This window comes from Pseudopipra pipra, chromosome Z, assembly GCF_036250125.1.
Source record: "Pseudopipra pipra isolate bDixPip1 chromosome Z, bDixPip1.hap1, whole genome shotgun sequence".
Classification (NCBI taxonomy): domain Eukaryota; kingdom Metazoa; phylum Chordata; class Aves; order Passeriformes; family Pipridae; genus Pseudopipra; species Pseudopipra pipra.
The window spans coordinates 57,734,624-57,753,048 of NC_087581.1; the positions used below are offsets into that span (position 1 = coordinate 57,734,624).

General features: G+C 38.4%; 1 long non-coding RNA gene across 1 annotated transcript; it reads left to right on the top strand.

Annotated features, from left to right (window-relative positions):
• Positions 1–4,245: 4,245 nt before the first annotated feature.
• LOC135407074 (uncharacterized) lies at positions 4,246–7,596 on the top strand. The gene is made up of 2 exons (XR_010426674.1): positions 4,246–4,704; positions 7,501–7,596. It is a non-coding gene; the product is annotated as an uncharacterized LOC135407074 (long non-coding RNA).
• Positions 7,597–18,425: the final 10,829 nt, after the last annotated feature.

Sequence of the window (18,425 nt, forward strand, 5' to 3'; positions counted from 1 at the left end):
CCAAGGTGGTGTGTTATTGAAACAGTTTGCTGGACTTTTGTCCATTTTGCCAATAACTGAAGAAAAGTTAATGATAGGAGCTTCAGAGCTTGGTGATGTTTTCTGTAAAGGTTGTCTCCTTTAGGTCACCTTCCGTTTACCATCACTTCATTTACTTGTTGACCTCCAGTTCTTATACTGGAAGAATTAAATATAAAATGGGTAAATCATTAGCCTTTTCAATAAGAATATAACTCACAGATGTAAATTAATGGGAAATTATTAGTGTTGCTACTGGATGACACATTATGTTGCTTCGAAGACCATCTTATTTCTAAACCAAATCAGAATTCTCTACAAGATTTAACAAAAAAGTCAGTCAAGGACAATCTCTGAATAAATTTGCTGAGCACTTGAACTTGTTCTGAGAAATATTTGTATAAGAAACTAATGAAGAAAATCATGGTGTTTCTTATCATGGAGTAACATCTCATTAGATTACTAGACAACTAGGCAAAAAATGCCCAGTGTTCATCCCGGAAGGAAATCAATAACAATAGTAATTTCAAAAGCAAATAATTTTCATTATAACTTTTAGATTAAAAGTGAGACAATTTCTGAGATATTCAAGAAGTGAAAAGCATTATCATTTGATTGCAAGCCAAATAGATGAAATTAAGCAAAGAGTTAACAGAGTAATTCGTTTAGCAGGTCAGAGCTGAACCTCATGTTACTACAATAATTGTAATTAATCTCACACTGATGGAAGAGTAATTTAATAAAAACTATTTTAGCATTTCCAGAAGGAAGCTTGACATATGCATCAAGAGTCAGTATAGGCCATGATCTGAATAGAAATAGTCAGAGGGAAAGTAACAGAACAAGGGAACTGCAGTCTTCCTTCAAGCATTTTTCTAGGACAGGAAAAATCACAGAGCCATGACAGAAGGTCAGTAGTTTTCAAAGACTGGATTTATCCCAACTACATGTTTCATGTGTATGGATTCTACTCTGCTAGGATAGTACTCATCTGACTTGCCACTCCTGTAAGGAAAACCTGCTTTGTGCTGAGACCGTCCAAATGAATTTTGGCAGTACTAAATGAGTGATGGCCGCATAAAGCCTAATTATTCAGATGGTGAGGCAAAGGAACACTGGAAATCAAATTGTTACTGGTGTTGTGCTTGACCGTACTAACTATGGCCAGGATGTACATTAACTTTTGTATTCATGAGGTAACAACAGAGATCACTACATGGATGGATCTCCCAGGACCCTTCTGTGCATTGAGATCACAAGCAGGAGAAGCTGACAGCAGGACAACAGCTGAGCTTCAAGTTTGAAACCATTTCATTTCTCCAGGAGAGCCGATGCAGCATGTTGTGGCATCAGCCGAGGCCCCTTCTTCACTCAGAGACAGCCAGACTAGACAACCGCATCATGGAAAAATTATTTGGAGACTTGTACTGAATTTAAAAGTAAGGATTACAATTCAAAGTACATATTCTTGATGAAACAGGTGTTTCATCCCTCCTGAGATGATTTGGCCACAGTTGAAAGTGGCATACAATTAGAGACTGTCTAAAGTGAGTCTGTGCCACCAGAGACTGAAAATATTATTTATGGAGAAATTTGCAGGAATTAGGAAATGGTGGAAAATGGAAAAGGGATCTCTTTTTACCCAGCACTTCAGTTTTCTGAATTGATGGAACACATCTAAGCAAGAAGCAGGTACTAAGTGATGGAAGAGGGAAGAGTTCAATCATGGTAATTATCAACATGAAAGGAAATGCATTAAGAGTTAAACGAGAATTGGCATTTTGCTGGTGGGCATCTTGTCCAAAAGAAAAAGGGTAAGACTGCATGGACTAAAAGACTAAATGTATGAAGTGAAAACCTAATGTTTTGTAATTTGAGGGAAAAATTGGATAGACCTCTGTCTCCTTTGTCAGGTGGGTTCTGAAGTTAGACCTTTGCTCATTTCCAGATCAATCAAAGTTAGTTAATTAGTTCATCACTCAGGAACACCCTATGTCTAAAAAGAAAAGCAAAACACAGACAATAATTCACCAGTCCAGATGAGTTATAGTGTGAATAATGAATTTGATTTTCAATTGAAAATATATTTAAAAATTATATTATACCTCTTTTACACTTTTATTGCAAGACAATGGCATAAAGGTTATAGATATAATACAGAGGCACCATACTAAAAGTAATCATGGCTTGAAAAGTTCTGGAAAACAAAAACATTTGTGTGGTGGGGAAAAAAGTGTTTTCCCCTGGAGTTAAAAAATAGTAGTAACCCTGAGGGGGTGGTGTTTCTTGGTGTAGGGCCAATGAGAAGCCACATTTCGCTCCTTTGAAATCAACATACTGCAACAGACCAGAAAAGAAGGGAGATGATGTAGCTAGAGGAGAAGTAGCCATGCTCTGAGACAACGAGGAGAGAGGGGCCAGGAGCCCCGCTGGGGGCCAAGGCCCCACCAGCCCCAGCTGGGAGGAACTTTGAACAGTGTTAAACTGGGCCAAGTACTGTGGCTAAGAGTTGGGGGGAGTTTCTTCGCTGTGAGTGGACAGCAAGAGACAGCAAAGAGCAGCAGAGCAGCAGTGAACAGAGAACTGTGGCAGAAAGCCAAGAAGATAAGAGGGAAGCAGCAAAGATGGCATGCAGCCAAGCTGAGAGACACAGAGGTATCTGACAGAGAGAGAGAGAGAGGACTAAGCTCAACAGAGACCGTTTTAGGGTAAGACTGAATTACTTTCCCCAAACCCTGAGACCTCCTAGAGAGAAGGGGTGGACTTCCAAACCCTTAGGGAGTCCTGAAATGCAGCAGCAACTAGAGAGAGAGAGAGAGAAGAGCTGAGAGCTCAGAGACGTCCTGAGAGCCAGACCAGGACGGAATGCGGAGGAGGTAGCCTTGCCCACCCTCTGCTGCCACGCTGGCAGTTTGAGACAGAGCAAAGGAGCTCTGGTAGGACACTTGGGGCAAAGACTGAACTGAGAGCTGCCCTAAACATTCTGACTCGGGGGAACTTGACCCCTCAAGGAAGGGACTTTCATGGGATGTCTTGCATTCCGTGATATGACTGTGGTGAGGCGAGCTTTTGTCCCGGCAATTGCAGTCCATGGGAGAAAGAGACCTTCGATTGGAGCCGAAGGGCCAAGAGGGGTGAGAGGAGACCCCCTTGTGTGTAATGGAGAGAGAGATTATAGCTACAACAACTCCATCTACAACTGCTACCTTGAAGAGGAGAGACACTGCTGCCCTGAAAGTGGAAAAGATCTTCCCTTCTTCCCTTCTGAAATTTTATTGGAGGGAGAGGAGAGACTTGGCCTAATATAAATATTTCTTTACCATAGGATAGATAGTTAGAATTGTATATAAATTGTATTATAATATTTATTTGTGTAATAATTGTAATATAATTCCCTTCCCTCCATATTAAGTCTTGTCTTGTGCCTGGAAAACCCCTCTCACACTGGGGTGAGTTGTGGGAGGGGGGCTTGGACTTGGAAATTGGATTTTTGGGGGTCTCAAACCACGACAATTTGACTACCTATTATCTATCCAGTAAAAGTGATATGGGTAACTCCACATTATTCTAACCTGAATCCAGCTCAAACTATACATTTAATCCATATGAATAATTTTCTCAAATAAATACCAGCTCTGGAGGAATTAAGTTCTAATTCAAATCTGAATTTATCCATATATGTATTAAATATTTTAATATTTATAATTTTTTTCATATTTATCTTGTTAAAATAGAATTTTACTGAGAACCATGGTACTAGAGGAAAATCAGAACTAGATAAGATCAGAAGTAGAAAATATCCAGACAGCACAATTGTCTGCTACACTGTATACAAATTGCTTCTCCCTCTAAAAAGGAAAATTGATAGGTCTTAGAAAGAATAGGAAAAAAGGTGAAGAAGAACACATGGCTCTCCTTTGTTGTTAATTCTGGAGAGAATTTGTATCAGTACCATGAATTAACATCAATACTCTGTGATTTTAAACCAAAGAAGGATGAGCAGTCTTCCAGCAGAGCCTTTTAACAAGTTTTCAGACATTCCTACCTCTCCTCACACATTTAGATTGTATTTCTATATTTATTATATATCCAGTGTTATGCTAACGAGCAGAAAAGGTTCAATGTGGTAAACTGAATTTGACAGAGTTGAACTTAGCATAAAGACAGTTTAATCTTAAAGGTCCCCTTTCCACTCCAAAAACATACCACTAAGACTTCAGTTTTTATATGAGTGCTCATCTCTACAACTAAATTAGAATAGACCAGAATGACTGTTACCGTCTAAACTGCAAGCACATTTCTGTGCCAGGAAATTCAAAGCTTATAGAAATCTCCAATGAAATGGGCAGATTGATAATCTGTGTGAGTACCAACCTGAAGTCAGAGTAAGTCTTATCTTTTAATACTGTACATGCTAGTATTTCTCAGCTATCACATATCCATATCCCAGTAAACAGGCTACTGAACACCAGGACACATTAACCTCGGCTTACAGGTTGGATTTGAACAGAAACAATTATTGCAAGACATGACAGATTTTCCTGCATTCTGAGGTTTAGAGAGGGCTTGAAGTAATTTTGATTCATTTCTTTTGGGAAAGAGAGTGCAAAGTGAAGCAAAACTAAAAGCACGTGGAAATAAACATTCCAATAGAAATGACTGGATTCCAGATGGCATAGCATTAGGGTAAGTCTCACATTTATTATGCACAAGTATCTACTGTACAAAATAATTCATACTTTTTGTACATTACAGATGTCCTTTTGGTTTTTTTTTTTGTTGTTGTTGTTTGTTATTTTACTGTACAATAATTTCTAAATTACAAAAACAGCTTAAAAAACACACTTGCAGTGCATCTCTATTTAGGTCATGTAACTTTCTTACTGCACACACTCTCTTCCCAGCACTTGGTGTTCTAAAGTGGAAGGCATAGTTAAGTGTGAGATGATGGCTGAGAAAAAAGCAATCTGAGATACTGTTTCACATGTATTTTGTCAGTTTCCTTCAGTTCTCAGAAATATGTTCCTTACCTAGATAATGCAGCTAAGGAGGCTGCTTAAAAACAAAGCATTTTAGGTTGAATAAATGTTGTTTTTTACTGAGAGGAAAACAGAACACATAGTCATAAATCTAGTTAAATTACCTCTGTTGCAGATAAACTCATTTCAAGATTCATAGTCTTGTTCACTAAGTAAATTCCGACAAAAACAATCTTCTACGTTACTTGCAAAGATGTCTTTGAGCACAAAAAAATTACTTGATTAAGTCAATGAACCCTTCACAGAATTTAGAAAATCTTACAAGGCTGCAGCAAAAGAACACCTGCATGATCATGTCTTTCATGTAAACATCCAGAATTAATGAGGCCACAGTCCCATTGCATGCAGGATTCTCCTGACATCTCATTTTTACTAGTACTCACACACCATCCAATTGAATTGGACCACTGAGCCTGCTGGTCAAAAACCTGATTTTGCCATACAATTTTATACCTTCAAATGAAATTAGGCCCAATATGAGAGGATATTCACATCAAAGACTTTATAATATAAGTAAGCAGGGAAGCCACACTGTGAAATGAGCAGAAATTAGTTATCAAGCCTCTAATGAGAGGCAGAGATGACAGTGAAACCCAAGCTTTCTGAGCACTCTTACCATGCCTTACCAGCACCTTGAACAGTGCTGTCTAAAAAACATATAAAGTACCAGGCCTTCCAATATTTAAGTGATACAAGTGAAAATTATATAATAGTCCAGCCATAAGGCAATTTTAGATATCCAAATTCTTCCTTAAAATGCTTCGTTTAGGTTGAATCATCAAATAAAAATTGTCACAGACAAACGCAAATTGTCATAAGAACAGAAAACTAAGGGGCTTTTACTGAGTGGGTTTTTTACTCTGGATTGATATTTGAGAATTTTTTCCTTGAGCTTGTATGATTATTATGAGTAGATACACAACATTAGTGAGACTGAAAGACTTTTCACTTTTTAAACAAGAGGTAAAGTACAACTAAATCTAACTTTAGGGAACTAAAAAGGATTCTTATTATATAAACTGTGAATGATAGATTCTCTTTCACATGTTTATTAAGTATGTGCACCTGTGGGTGCATGTACCATTCAGACAAAGGAGCCCTCTACTCCAGACTGATGAGACTCCACATGGAGCATTGCATTCATCTCTGGAGTCCTCAGCACAGGAAAGACATGGACCTGTTGCAGCAGGTCCAGAGGAGGGTCACAAAAGATAATCAGAAGGTTGAAACACCTCTCCTATGAGGAAAGTGTGAGGAAGTTGTGATTATTCAGCCTTCAGAAGGCTCAAAGGAAACCTTATTGTGGCCTTTTGTACTTATAGAGAGCTCATAAGAAAGACAGGGACAAAACTTCTAGTAGGGCCTGTGGCGATAGGACAAGGGGTAGCAGTTTTAAGCTAAAGGAGGGTAGATGCAGACTAGATATAAGGAAGAAGTTCTTTCCTACAATGAGAGTGATGAAATACTGGCACGGGTTTCCCAGAGATGTGGTGGATGTGGTTCCCATTGCAGAGGAGTTGGACTAGATGACCTATGAGGTCTCTTCCAGCTCAAACTGTTCTATGATTCAAAGATTTGGAGCTACTGTCATGAGCCAAGAACAAAAATAAAAAAGGTGAAGAGAAAATAGATATAGGTAAAAATCCTAAATCTGCCTGCCTGCCTGCTGAAGCTATATTGACATGTCTCCTTAATTCATTTTATTTAAAAAAGAACATTTAAGAATTACAATTAGTCTAAGGCTGCATGTATATGTACTGTAATTTAAGTCATGTCAGTTTGATTTATGTTTTCATGTCTCACTGATGTCAGCTTGATTTATGCTTTTATACTTAGTTGATGTTTTGAGTATTTATTTAATGTAGCAGCTTTGCAAGCCAGAAAAGAATCCTATTAAAAAGTTGCATTTTACTTCCTAAGCAGTTGTAAATAAGTGAGATAGCAGCATACAGTCTTGCAGAACTATTTCCTAATTCTGTGAGCTCTGTAGATATTCTCTGTGATGAATTCAGGCACAAACTATGATTACAATACCTCTTAAGCAGTTGTGTGATCCCAGGAAAGGGAAAGACTTTTAATCCTTCATATTAGGCTAGAGGAGAAAATAGGATCGCACCAATGTCAATATTAATTGGCATTAAATTTTCTTCCTAGAGCGTCATTCAACATCTATGTTCCTTGGCCCTTTATATAATCATTCTCTCTCACCACTTTCATTTCACCTCTTTTCAGAATCTTTAGAATATTTATTTATGTGAATTATTATGCGGCAGAAAAAAAAATGCTTCCTTCAAAAATTTGCTTACCATTTTTTCATTATATATTTGACATCATAAATATGATAATATAATGATATGATAAAATAATGATAAGATATAGTTACATGATAAAATATAGTGATATTATAAAATAATATAATATTTTTGTGGGGGTGGTTTTTTAGAGTTCTCCAAATAAAGAGAAGAAGAAGACAAAATATTCAAGTTCATTGCTGGTTTCCTGGACTAATAAATCTACTACATCATTAATATCTCTCTTACCCACAATCATTTTTTTTTTTTATTTCAAACTCAGGTGAAAGTTCCGCAAATATTTTCTTCAATGAAATGGGACTGTGATGGGCTGGGACTGTTGACACTTATCTTGAAACTCTCTTCCACAACAAGTGTAAACTGGATTTTAGTTCTTATGATAGCCTGCTTCTTTTTGTCATGTGCTAAGCTTCTTCCATCCCCTATCCTTATGCACCTCAAAGGCTAATTCCAGTTTTTTTCTCATCCTTGACTGCATAATGATGAAATCTCGTTGTAAAATAGAGAGTCAAAAAAGGAGGCATAAATCCATGGGGACAGAGACAAGAAAGCATTTCTTTGCCTCTGTCTTCAACACGGATGATGGACCAATGAGGTCTCAGTGCCCTGAGCTGGAGGACCACAACTGCGAAAATGATCAACTCCCAGTCAAGCCTGAAACTGTGCAGGATCTGCTCCTCCAGTTGGATTCCTATAAATCTCTCCGTCATGGGATAGGGCAAGCCCGAATGTACTGACAGACTGGGTAACAAGAAGGTGGAGAACAGCACTGCAGAAAGGGACATGGTGGTCCTGGTCAATGGCAAGTTGAATATGAGTCAGCAGCACCAGGGCAGCCAGGAGGGCCAACAATATCCGGGGGGGCATCAGGCAAAGTATTGCCAGCCAGTCAACAGAGGTGATTGTCCTGCTCTGCTCTGCACTGGTGTCTCAGTTTGAGATAATTTGGAGGGGCAGAGACCTTGGACGGAAGTCTCCTTTCTCAAGTTTAATATCCTTAGTTCTCTCCAATAGAGAGAGAGAGAGAGAGAGAGAGAGACCAAATACACCCAGAAGCGAAAAAAAGTAACTCTCTACCAAGAAGAATGCTAATACTGAGAAAACTGGGTTAAGCTAACCAGTAAGGAGAAAATTCCCAAGCTCCCACCCACTGGACCAAAATGAGATGGCGGTCGGCCTCCCCCTGCCCATTAAAACCTGCCAGGTTTGGAGGTCAGTGGTTTGGAGGGTCAGTACTGGTGTGAAGCTGCAGTGCTGGCGCAGGTGGTTGGAGTAGGGCTGTGGATCACACAAGCGATTGGAAGGATCCACAAGACACCCTCCGGATCCAGTGATGAGGCCTGGTGGTGGTTGTACTCCTGATCTGCTGAGGTGGTGGTAGAAGCCCAGATCATAGAAATCCCATGGAGTGAGGGAAGATCCTTGACCTACCAAATGAAGTCCGAGTGTGGTCTTTTATTGGGCTCAGGGTAGGTGGGAACACTTCCGGGGCCTCCCCTGGGGTAGGAAATTGTTCACTGGATGATTAATACTGGATCACAGGACATTTCAAGAGTCTTTGACACCTTCTAAGCACAAGTGGATCCATTATGTCCATCAGCAGAGATGAATATCTTCAGGCCATGTGAGTGAGTTGTCCTGATGTCTCCTCAGTGGAGTGATCACAGATGAGTCATTTGTGTAAGGACAAAGAAACGACACCCAGCTCGTAGCCTGAGGTGGCAGGTGTGCACGCCTTCAGCACCTGGATTGTCTGAGTTGTCAGCATTCCAGTTTTTCACACTTGTGGATACATTCTCCTTCTAGGATAATAGAGTATCACCCTTATCTTAAATCCCTTCCCACAATCTAAATTAGCAGGCATATTTGGGGAAAAGAGAAAAGGTGCATACCAAAGCCTTTGTGTAACCCAGGACAACCAGTGCAGCCTCACTTTGAATATTGTGTGCCATTTTGGTCACTGCAACATGAGAAATACATTAAGCTGTTAGACAATGTCCAAAGGAGGGCAACGAAGATGGTGAAGGCCTTGAGGGGAAGCCGTATGAGAGGGGCTGAAGTCACTTGGTCTGTTCAACCTGGAGAAGAGGAGACTGCAGTCTACAGCTCTCTGGTGAGGGGAAGAGGAGAGGCAGACACTGATCTGTGGTGAGCAGTGACAGGACCTGAGGGAATGGCCTGAAGTTATGTCAGGGGAGGTTTAGTTTGGATATTAAAAAGAGGTTCTTCACCCAGAGGGTGGTTGGGCACTGAACAGGCTCCCCAGGGAAGTGGTCACAGCACCAAGCCTGATAGAGTTCAAGAAGCATTTGGATTATACTCTTAGGCACATGGTGTGATTGTTGGGGATGGTCCTGTGCACACTTAAAAGTTGGACTCAGTGATCCTTATCGGTCCCTTCCAACTCAGAATATTCTGTGATTCCAATATCCTAAATACCCTAATATCTAAAATATCATTATCCTAAAAAGAGCAAGAAAGTAAAAATAGGGTCACAGTTCTTTGTATTACCCGCAATGCCCTGCAGTAGCTGTTTCAACACAAGACACTGAATGGCATATGAATTGCTCAATGAAAGGCACAAAACTTGTGTGTAAGGGCAGTATTGGAGTTTGTAGGAAAATCCCGAACAGAATATATTAATATAAAATGTATAAAGCAAAACACAAAAGCAGCCTGAAGGTAACTGCATATTTTTATGTTGATGCTGAAGGGCAATAGCAGAAACCTGTTATTTCACTTGCAGAGCTCTAAGCTACTGTATTGCTTTCTTAGCTCTTGCTTCTAAGATATAACTACTGTGTAAACCAAAGTTTAGATTTAGAATTGAGGTTTTGAGGCTTAAACAGCTGAAATTTAATCTAAAACACCTGATTACCTTCTGAGGTATATTAGCCTCCTACCAAAAGGACTTAATGGAACAATAAAAGCTTATTTTAGACCAGTTGCTCCATGTTGTTCATTTGTTTCTATTTTGCTGTCCTAAACCTGAATTCACTAAGAAACAAAAGTACAATTAAGAGAATTAGTTCTTGTAAGGATTAAGTTCTTTGAACATTCAGGTTTAGGACACAATGGATACATCCATCTATATCTTTGTTTTGAAAATTTTATTTCATAATGCAAGCAAAGCATATTAATCAGATGCTTGACATTCTCCAAAGCAGTACATGCAATATTCTCTCATTCTACGTTAAAAAAAAATTAAAATCCGTGCTTGTCTTATTGCTTTGTTTACCTCTATTATTCTTTTCCTCTTTGAGGCTTCTTCAGCTTTTCCATGTCCTTCAACATTTCTCTTCTGATTCTGTATCCTCCCCATGCTCTCCCACATTTTCCCCACAGTCACGAACATTGCTAAGGACTTGCTCTTTTTATTCCTTCCCTCACATCTTCTCAGCCATGGATATTATTCTTCATGTAGAGCAAAACATTCTTGATCTCTTGTTCTGTGCAGAGAAGATCTCATTGAGACTTTCTTCCATAGGCGGCAAGCTTTCTGCATACCAGTATTTGCAAATTCATTTGCTCTCTTACAGTAATCCAAACTAGCACACTTACCTGATTCTGGTAAATGTAACAATCATTGACCAAGAGCTCTAACCATTAATATCATCTCTCTATATACTGTATTTTTCAAAGATATCAAAACAGATTTTTTTATCCATAACAGAAAAGACAGAATTTCTTTACCCATAATATTTCCTGAACACTGTGACAATAGTTTTTAATGCATATTTAGCACTGAGTTTATGGGTTTTAAAGCAAGAGTGAAGTAATTGACAGTTTTACATTATTTATTTTTGCTGTTTCCTATTTTTAGGGAACTCAACCATAATAAATATTTATATACATGAAAACAGAAAGCAGAAGGAGCAAGTTGGTTTAGCTGAAAGTTTCTGAAATGATTCAGTTGCCACATTTCCCAGAGCACTGGGGACTGATTACCACAATAAAACTGTAGTTCCCACATGTAAATGTTCTAGTCCTTCTGGATGACCAGAATGTTTCACAGCCAAGATACATTTTTCAGAACATTTATTCCCAATCATCATTCATATAAAATACCTGCTGCTATACATTTCATCTGAGGATGTAAGAGGCTATCAACAGTTCAAAGAATCAGACTCCTGATGGAAAAAAAACCAACACGACTTAAATCTGCTAATCAAATTATTAAAACTTTTTCATTTTTTTTCTAATTCTAATTCTAATTCTAATTCTAATTCTAATTCTAATTCTAATTCTAATTCTAATTCTAATTCTAATTCAATTCTAATTCTAATTCTATTTCTATTTTTTAGAATAAATATTAATAAATAACAAATTAGTAGATTAGATGCATTGAGAGAAAAAAATAGAATTAGAAAAAATTCTAAATGCAGATTTCTGATAGAAACGTACTCATGCCTAAAAGTAACAATAATAATTATAAAGGTTATTGGACTTCAATGTTTATTGTTTGTTTACTTTTCAAGAAAGCAATGATCTATGAATTGCATCCTTTTGAATTTGAATTGCATCCACATAGATATATTTGTGGACATATTCTATGACACTGATTAAAAAGGAACATTTAGAGGACATTTACTTTAAAGTTTTGTAGCCATTTGAAAAAGCACACAAAATCCAGTTGAGAATACATTATGGTCACTTAGTATAAATAAAGGAGGAAACAAATAACCAGCTAGTAGTTTCTGTAATAATAAAGTGCAGTACAAAATCACTTTAGAATGCATCTTGTTCCTGGCCTATCAGCCTTTACCCAGTAGAAGAAAATCTGTTCCCTACACACAAAGAAACATGTCTGTAGTCTTCAGCTGGAAACAAATTTCTGTGACTAATAAGTGATGAGATCTTTTCTTCTTCTAAAGGCAAACAGACAAGCTGGGAATCTACCAACACAAAGCAAAGGAATTCTTTATAACTTACAGCTCTGAAGAAAGTAAAGGTTTTTTCACGATATTTATCCTGACAAATGGGGAAATGTACAGCCTTAAACAACTGGGAGAAAGGATAAAAAGAAAACACATCAACTTCAGCTTTTGAGTATTTTCCTTAGGATCCAATTGTTAATCTGAGCTTCTGAAGTTCACTTGAAAGAACAGCAGCTCCTTGGAGAAGCACCTAATCTGCTCATGATAGGTCTCACAGAATGAAAGTTTTTAACAACTTATTTCTTAAAAGTTAATACTTAAATTTCAAAGTCAAGCAAGTACATATAAGTACATATATGTATAAAAAGTACATACTTTAAAGACTCAAGGACTTTTCAAATTAGATATTTTAATTTTTCAGAAGAATAACTAAATATGTTCTAGCACAGGTTGAACGGAAATTTCCAATAAAGGAGAAATAATGAAAATGAGAGGGGAGATGTCAATGTCTGACCTTTCCAGCTTGCATGCCAATTGCAAAACTGTCCCTTGTTGTAACGAGTGAGCTCTGGGAAAAAAAAAAACCAGGGTGGTTCCACCTTGCACAGGAAGACTCAGGAAGGGACCAGAGGGACCAGCTGTGGGGTAAGTGGGAGCTGAAGCTGAGGGTAGCAGTGAGACCAGAACACCTGTGCCCTCACCAAAGAGGGCACAGGTCCCACAACACCCCAACAAGGAGAGTGGTGCAGGGTCACAGCCACAGCCAGGGGAAGCCAAGGGACCTGTGACCACCACACCAGTCCCAGCGAAGGGGCAGGTCTGAGGCCAAGCCAGTGGGTCAGTGTCCACAAGGCAGAAGCCTGGGAACATGCAGCCCAAGGATGAGTGCCCAAGCTGAAATGCATCTGCTGAGTGAAGTCAGAGGGGCCACAGGGAGGGTCCTTGCATGCTTTTCCCCTGACAGGCCTGCTCAAGGCCATGAGAGTGGAGGAAGCTGCACTCCAAGGTTTGACCACCACACCTCCAAAGAGGCACAGGCAATCATGATAGGTGAGATTTTTTTTTTTTTTTTTATTTCCACCAGCATGATTTTAAGTGTTTTAGCAGTTGTTCTGAAAAGAAATTCTGGGAATAGGTGCACAAAAACTTTTTGGGTCAATGGTAACCTAAATGGAAAGAAAAATTGAAAAATTAGAAGAAGAAATACTTGAAAATTTATTTTTAAACCAGTCTTAATTTATTTTTTTGTTGTTATTCAGACTAATCTTTTCTATTTCTAGAGATTTCTTTAGATATAAAAATGAGCTCTACACGAAAGAGAGAGAGCCTATGTAAGAGATGGTTTCATCTCTTAATCTTTTTGTTGTTTTCACATTGACTGGTTTGGTGATCAAAACGGCAGACTCTAACTCCTGGAGGGGCTGTCTTCATCCTCCTGAGAGGACATTTTTAGACTACTTGCCAGCCCCCCTGGAGAGTCTACAGGAGAGAAAAGTTACATTTTCCTGCCTCGGCAAAGCCAACCTGCCCAGATACTGATGGTCTAACCAATCGGCAGCGTAGAGGAGTCTGCCCAGAGGCAAGCTGGCCAATGAGCATTGACCATGGGGTATTTAAGACCGTGCCCAGTGTTGCCAGTAGAGAGGGGATTTTTTGTTGGTTGCCTTTCTTTTGCAGGTCCAAGACAGACGGAGTTCAGTTTTGTTTGGGCCCAGGACACATAGTGTTCAAGATCCAGTCCACCAGGTTCCAGTGTTCCAGTCTGCTCTGGTCTTGGCCCCACTCCTAGCTCCATCGTGTCTGACTCCATCTTGCCTGCCTCCATTCCACCTCTCCTGCTTGCCTCCAGCTTGGTCGGATTCAACTCAGATTCCAGAGTTGGCTGCTGACCCCCGTGCCTGCCTGCCCATCTCACCTGCCTACCGCCGTCCCACCTGCCCATCCACCCTGCTCACCACCTGCTGACTGCCTGAGGTCGTATGCTCCCAGTTTCTTCCGTCACTGGTGGTGGCAATCCTTTTGTAATTTATTTTTGTAGCTTTTCCCTTTCCTTATTTTTCCCCCTTTTCGTCCCCTCTTCCCTTGTTTTTACCATTTACTTATTGATAAAAATAAAGTTCATTTTCTGTCTGAGACCTTAACATTTGGATTTAGTGCCTTAATCTCGTCTTCGTAGTATCCATTTAAAGAACCTCATCGCAGCCGCTAACAAGACTGTAACAGTCAACTAAAAGCTTTAGCTAAAAGGGAAGCTTTGGTCATGGACTTAGGAGACCAAAATCCATAACAGCCCAACAGCTGCACTGTTCAAGGAGCTACTTCCCCTTTTCAGGTTATAATACAAAAATATATTCAATAGTAAAAATCAAGTTATTATAGACACATATGCAAAACATTAAGATATATGTCTTTTTACCCAGCTGGCAAACACATTCTAAAAAAAAAAAACTAAATTCACACAAAGTCATATAGCAAACACTGTCTCTATGAATTCTCTATGGCCTATTCCAGTAAGACTGGTGAGATAAGTAAAAATAATTTCCCTTGAATCTAATATTATGCGACAGCAAAACATAAATGTAATGTCTTTTATTTAAGACATTTTTTTACATGACATTTGCATTTACATGTCCTCTAGAGTAGGGCATAAAAAGTGAAAGGTAACTACACAGAAATTTTAAAAGCAGGTTATCTTGAAAGTGGGTGTCTGAGATTTCACTGAAATGTCTGGAGACTGCAAGCAGAGTCAACATGACTGAGCAGATAGATAAGATTTTGGTAACTAATCTTGTATCTGAGCTACAAAATTGAAACACCAACCTGAAAAATTGTTTTGTTTAATGCTTGAATTTGGAATATGGTAACAAAACGTAAAACATAACAGCGCCAAGCAGCGACAATATAAGCTTCTACGATACCAATTGTACTCCTACTTTTGAAATAATCTACCATGATCTTTCCTTCTTTGCTAATCTTACAGCTCATTTCTGATTTGCAATGAGCATGAACAGTAAATTCGTCAATTGCATGTCCCTCTGTGGTAAAAATAGAAGCAATAACTGTAAATTATGACCATATCAACAACATTAATTAATGGAATGGACAGGTAGTCAGCAAATTCCAACAAAAGAAAAATGAGAACAGAATAAAAGCCATTAAGGGTATTGCAAGAGGAAACTCCATTCTAGATAATGTTCCTTCTTCCTGTACAAGTCTGAAAATTTTTTTCTTCATTTCCTTCTTGAACAGGAAAGGACCCCTTTTACCACCAGATAAGTTAACTATTGCAAGCTAGGCATGTTGTTCACGACAGGTTTATACTTTCATATCTCCTTTCTTACAAAAAAATCAGTACTCACGTAGTAGTTGACTCAGAATTGCTATTAACAACAATCAACAGGAAAGACACGTCGTGCAATACTGTAGCAACAGCTCACCCTAGAGGCAAGGGACTGGCTCAAAGCTCATTATCCCTCTTTTTTTGATGCACAATCTCAAACAGGGTATCTCTTCCAAAGTAGGGATTGTTAAAGTCTCTCATCAAAGGAGACATCAATAGGGTAATAATATTTGAGTTCAATGAAATCACAACAATAAAGCTTCTAATATTTTCCCAAGACACTTTACCTCATACAATCTTGTCATAATGGATGCTTCCATACCTGTCTGTTGGTTTGTTTTTTGTGGATTTTTAGCATTCATATAAAGAAATTTGGGGATTAATTTTCTAGTTGGATTTATTACAGAATAGGAACTGCGACTGACTGATTTATTGAAGCAAGAGCATTTGGCATGCTTAAATGACAAGAATCCACTTTCAAGACTTATCACTGAAGGACAAAAAGCTGGTATAGTATGTGGATTGAAGGATTCACATAATCTACACAGCTACATTTTGAAATTCTGAGAGTTTTTACTCCCAAAAGCACTTACTCTGTTTCTGTGAATATAAGGAATCATTCCAGTGAAATCAATGGAATAAATGATAAGCACTACTGTACTAGAAGAATAGAATAGGAATAGGAATAGGAATAGGAATAGGAATAGGAATAGGAATAGGAATAGGAATAGGAATAGGAATAGGAATAGGAATAGGAATAGGAATAGGAATAGGAATAGGAATAGGAATAGGAATAGGAATAGGAATAGGAATAGGAATAGGAATAGGAATAGGAATAGGAATAGGAATAGGAATAGGAATAGGAATAGGAATAGGAATAGGAATAGAATAGTTCATCTGGAAGGGACCTATAACAATCATTTACTCCAACTGCCTGACCATTTCTGGGCTGATCAAAAGCTAAAGCAGTTTATTAAGGGCATTGTCCAAATGCATGTTAAACAATGTGAGGCCTGGGACATCCACCACACATAGGAAGTGTGTTCCAATTTTGCCCGCCTTCTTGGTAAAGAAATGCTTCCTGATGTCCAGTCTAAACCTCCCCTAGAACAGTTTTGAACCGTTCTCACATATCCTATCACTGGATACCAGGAAGAAGAGATCAGTAAAAGATCATCAAGTAATCTCACTAAGATGAAAAAGAGGACACTTTTTAAACAATAATTGAAAGGTAATTAACAATCCTGCTTAACTGTGCAAGAAAAGTAATAAAAATATACAAATAGTGGCTTTTAACAATTTTAAATTTATTTCCTCCACCCAAAAAACTACCTACTTGCTTGATTAAACTTGCTGTGCTACCAGGATCATTTTTTAAATCAGACAGTTGTATCTGATGACTTGTGCCAGGTCAATACCAATTCTTCACTGTGCAATTCATCTAAGTTGACTTATCCACCACATTAGTATGGAGCTTGATTTCTAATGTATAGCCTTATTTCTGTGAATTTAGATCCTCTCATGACTGGAAGACTGCAGAGGCATAGCAAAAAATCTTACATCTCTGTCCCAGAGATCTATCATATCTGAATTTGTCATAGAATTTTGAATCCTGAATTTAAAAACATAAATTTGGTTTGGAAATAAAATAAAATTATAAAAGAAAAGGGGGGAAAATGATAACTGTATAGCTCACTCAGTCACTCAGGAGTCCATGTTCTGATACATCATCAGAAGGACATGTACTTCCCTATGCACCAAAAAGAGTTCTCTGGCCTGTAAGTTTGTCATACCATTTTTTTTTTAGTTTTGCAGATAAACTCCTCCTATATTTCACTATATCCAGTTAAGAAGAGTGACATTCAGATTCTCATTTTGCCTTTTTAGGCCATCTTTGATAGGCTTAAGTCCAGAATACAGAACCTGTATCAAGTTTTATGAAGGTATTTATTTCTCAGCTTAGAAGATTGGTCAGGGGTTTTTTTGAATATTACTGCTATTTGACTAAATAAAATGGCAATCCATCAATGTGCTTTTAGAAACATATAATTGGAGATATGATTGATGCTTAAATCTGAAAGGAAATAGTATTCTTAAAGCACTACATTAGTTGAAAAAGAACCAAAGCTTTTTCACAGTAAGGTTTTACATAAATTTCCAGAATCACAGAAAACAGTACCAAACTGAGATATTGTCAGAAATAGTAAAATCACTAAACTTCATTAATGGTAAACAGCATTATAAGTGGAGAGAAAAATGTTTGAAGAGTCTGTTCCGAGATTTGCTTGCTTGCTGTAGGTCTGCTTGTTTTTAATTTCACTCGCACATCAAATTTGCAAATCCACCTGAGATGCAAACTTACTTATGCAACAAGGAACTTCTACTCTTCATCAGCATATACTTATATTACCAAATAAATGATTTATAAGAAAACAGACATCCTTACTGAGACATCCTTGAATAGTCCCACGAACTTCTTCATTTAGAAGCATCTGTCTTCAGAAGTTTGTGCAATTCACTGACTTGTTAGAGTGGGTATAAGAGTTACAAACTTTTCCATGCTACTGTGGAGGATAACAGCGCTTTGATAGTAGGGCAGGTTCTTAGCACTGGCATGGTAGGTTGGAAAAAAGGCTCCTGCTTGACAGTAGACATCAGCAGCACCAAGTCCACACACTTGCATTGCTGGTTCCAGTAAAGCCACAGCTGCAGAGTGGTCTGCAGCCACTCAGTTACAAAAGCAGCCTCTTTCTCAGGGTTTCTTAAGTCTTTCTTATGACCAACTGCTTTGCCCAACACCAGTCACCCGTGAAGGGGGATTTCTGCACAGCATCATGTG